At 42.1% G+C, this 4,221-nt stretch overlaps 1 long non-coding RNA gene across 1 annotated transcript in view; it reads right to left on the bottom strand.

Moving 5' to 3' along the window:
• Nucleotides 1-750: 750 nt before the first annotated feature.
• LOC108789996 overlaps nucleotides 751-4,221 on the bottom strand; it is a 68,183-nt gene continuing 64,712 nt past the window's right edge. The window contains exon 3 of the long non-coding RNA XR_001941429.1: nucleotides 751-820. This is a non-coding gene — a long non-coding RNA (uncharacterized LOC108789996). The remainder of the gene's footprint in view (nucleotides 821-4,221) is intronic.

Raw genomic sequence — 4,221 nt, 5'->3', positions numbered from 1 at the left:
ACCCTGACAAAATGTATACTAAATGATAGATCTGTGACCACATAGGAAGCAAGCAGAAATATCTCTAAATCAAACACGTCATTATTTATTACAATTTGGTTGTCATTCTCCTTGAAAAGGCAACTGTTGCAACAGCATTGAAAGGGGATTTGGAAGGAACTTGCAGCAGCATGCAAGTACACATATGACCATGACTACATGGTTTTGTTACCACTTTCAGCCCAATTATTAAACTTCGCTTTGATCCTCCTGTACATATTTTTTTTTTTTTATCAGTACTAGAATTCCACCCTGACAAAACAGACAATTGTACATCACAGCAAAAATTCATCCTAATAAAATTACCATGGGGACACTGCTATTCACCTGCACATTACTTGGAAAATTGATGTCCAATACTTACCATAATTTTCCCTTCCTAACAAGCTCCCCTGGCAGCATAGAAGAACTATTGACATAGTGATACTGAGCTAATAGAAAACATACATTTATGTACATGAAAACATATTACCTGACAGCTGCACGGCAGCATAAAAGAGCTATTTATATGCTGCCATGGAAAATTATGGTAAGTATTGTCCATCAATTTTCATTTTTCTTACATATACTGCTAAGAGCAACTATGCTGCTTTTATCAGTTATTGTCATAGAAAGAGAAAAACAGTTGCCATTTCAGCATTCAAAAGAAAGCTATGAGTGCACTAATATCGATCATATCCGTGTAGCTTACCTTCAGCAGTTAAATTGCGTACAGTATTATTGGTGAACATGTTGCCTGCTGTTTGTGTCATGTTCCCGGGTGCTATTGTTGAGCTAGTAGCTGTTGAAATAAACACAGGTTAAAATGTGTGCATCAGTTTTATACCCTGCTGCTAATCATCTTTGTTTTTTCCCACTAATACAACCTTTACAAAACCATAAACACAGTTTCAGTGCAGAATGGATTTGTACAGCAAGCATAAAACAAACAAAGCATATGCTTTCTCATATCAGTCATCAACCCTGGAACCCCTTACCATGTGTAGGCAATGCATATATATGTGCGATCCTGCCCCCCCTTCCTGCTCAGACCTGTAGGAAAGAGCACATTTTGCAAACGTACAGTAGACATGTGTCAGTCCATCAGCATTCCTAGGTCTCAGGTATTTGTTCTACATAAACTCGAAGTCTTGCAGAGCCAGAAACCATCTTGTGACCCTTGTATTGATCCCTTTGTTCTGTGCCCAAAAAGTAATACGCCAACGCTAGTGTACACTTTATAACCAGACACTCCCTTTCTACTATTGAAAAGCTCTTCTCTGCAGAACCATCTGTTTTAAGTTCTTGACGGAAGTTGGGATTGGTTAACACTGGTCCCTTTATACAATACTGCTGTCAGCTCTTGAAAAGCTCTCTCTGCCTTTTTATTCTGTTTCACCATGGTGGGGCTTGCTTCCTTTGGTGAGATCAGTAAATGGGGCTGCTAAAGTAGCAAAATTAGGCATAACACTCCAGCAGTGTCCTATAATACCTAGAATTGCTCTAAGCAGTTTTTTGACACTGGCTGGAGCCAATTTTTAATTGTTTCAATCTTGTTCGCCATGTGCAGGTTAGAAACCTAGGTGACACATATACACCGTCCACAATCCTGCCAGTCAGCGCCTCACTATACTGTGTTTATATATAATGTAATGTTTGGGGATATTAGCACATATGGTGAGTTTTTTAAGGACACAGCCCACCCACAATATCTTATTTTTAAGGGCCAGGTAGCCCACTTTTTTTAACGCTAGTTCACACATCCACATAGTATACCCCACAGGGGTTGTTTAGTACAGCATCCATGCACTGCTTGCAAAACACAGGTTTAGCCACCTGGCTTTCACTCTTAACAGTAAAAATTCTGACCCACTGATCCTCCCTGTAGTGCTGTCCCACACTTGGACTGGTGGCCCCCCATGCTCCCAGCTCTCCCAGCCTCCCCAGTTTCCTCAGCCTCACAAGTTCTCCCAGCCTCCCTGGCTGTCTCCGTGTGCCTCCAGCACATACACCACCTGCCTCCACTTTGACTTCTGGGGTAGTCCTCCTGACTCCTGAACACCATCTGTTCCTATTTCCCAGCAGGAGCTAATTCCCCTAGTAAGCACCCTTTCTTTAAGGGTAGTGCACACCTGTGCAATCATCATGTGCTGCTCACTGCTAAGCCCTGAACCCAGGTCTGGAAATTTCTTCCCTCCTGAATCACTTTGAAACCTCCCAGTTTGAGAATCCCAAGCAGAACCCAGAAAATCTAGAAATAACTGAAGACAGTTTATCTGAAAAAAAACCCTTGCTTCCTGAAACCTCTCAGCCCCCCTGCCTGACTGAGTTTTTGGGGATCATAACAACGTGGGATTGCCACACAATATCACTATATATAAAACAATGCTGTCTAGTGCTAAGAATTTGGCCTGAGCCACGGATCCATTTGTTGATGCAGTGTTCTACAACCAACATAGTACCTCACTTCACTGATAAAGTAGCCATATGCATTAACAATCTTTACATCTGCCCCTCCTTAAGCTTGTAGCCTTTATAGGCCTCATTCTAAACATTGAAAATGGCCAGTGCAATGGTTGATGTGATTGTGACTGGACTGGACCTGGACACTTGACATCTGAACACCTAAGACCTGTTCCTAATGCCTGGATCCCAGGCTTCACATTGTGCTCTGTCGACTCTGACACTTGACAATTTTTTTTATCAGTGCTCCCTCATTATGTAAAAATGTTTTCTAAACTATCCATTGTTCTTTTATATAACAAAAATACTTCTTTAGGACTGTTTAATATATGATTTTTGATATATGTACCACTGACAAAGAAACCATTGCAGGTGCTCTGAAGTATACATTTTGGATTCTTAAAAAATTAATTTATGATAGATTTCTCTGAAAAGTGACCTGTCAGAATAAAATTATGGGAGCCGCCATAGTTGACTTTTTGAAGGTTTCTGGTCTACAACTCTGTCTTATTCTTCCTCCACTACTTGGCAAGTCATATCTGAAACAAGAATTTTCTAATTAGGTATCCGGACCCTTGATATTCACAAACTGGTTGCAGGTCAGTGCATACAGCAAGTTGGCTCAGTTTTCATTTAATCATGTCACTTTAAGCCCCTCCCACACAGTGTGGAGCATACCATAGCATTACTCTCCATAGGGTGCCCAAAGCTTTTACAGTCACTAATGACTAACTGGGAAAAATGTTATACTGTCAAAATGTACAAAGATATAAAATAAATAGTAAATACGACATGAACAGCCAATGTTAACACTTTCATTTGTTTTTTTCATTGGCAGTGCAATACTACCAAAACCAAAAGCCAGTGCCATGTTTCCAGACTCAATAGGCCCATAATAAATGGTTCCAGCCCCCAACTTGAATATTAGCTGGTCTAATGATATTCCTGAATGCGATGCTAAAGGTAGAGTAAAAAGGCTGTAAGGAACATATTTATAAATCAGTAATGTGACTTCACTGAACATTCACAGGTGAATAAATCTCTGTCATTTAAAACTCTTGCATCAGGCAGATTCATCTGCAGTTTATATTTGTGAATGTCAGATTCACTGCTTTATGAACATGCCCCTAAAGGTGCCCATACATTGTATGATTCTCGTACGAGAATCGCGGGAAATCCCGTTTCTACTGTACGGTCGCACGTCTTGCGTCGAACAAGCAGACTTGAAAACCCGCCGAGGATCGTACGATTCTCGGCGGGTTAGTGGCCTGCTTGTTCGACAACTGCTGAACGGGCCAGTGTGCGCACGCGCACACTGCCCGTTTTCAGTGATCGGAAGCCCGCCCCTCACTGCGGTCATTGGAAGCCCGCCCCTCAGCGGGGCAGGCTTTCAATGATCGCAAGTATGATCTGCCCGTCCAAGATGGTACAAGCTTTCAATGAGCTTACGACCATCGCAAGACAAAGGTCTTGCGATGGTTGTAAGGTGTATGGGCACCTTTAGTGTAGTGGTATACAAGGAGAGGAAGGAGGTTAATTTCTATCAGTTGTGCAAAGACAAGAGTGTATCAAGAGCATTCTAGGGACATTCTGTGCCCTGACACTGACTGGGGGATATGTAATTACGGACACTGGCGGAACTACCAGGGTTGCAGCGTCGCATGTCAGAACGGGCTCTGGAGTTTCGCCACTTGCGGGAGCCCAGAAAGGGAGAAGAGGGTAACCGTCTACACTCACACG

This window comes from Nanorana parkeri, unplaced genomic scaffold (genome assembly GCF_000935625.1).
Source record: "Nanorana parkeri isolate BGI_ZX_2015 unplaced genomic scaffold, ASM93562v1 scaffold435, whole genome shotgun sequence".
In the NCBI taxonomy this organism is placed as follows: domain Eukaryota; kingdom Metazoa; phylum Chordata; class Amphibia; order Anura; family Dicroglossidae; genus Nanorana; species Nanorana parkeri.
Note: the sequence above shows the minus strand (reverse complement) of the source record. Positions and strands in the feature narration are given on the sequence as shown.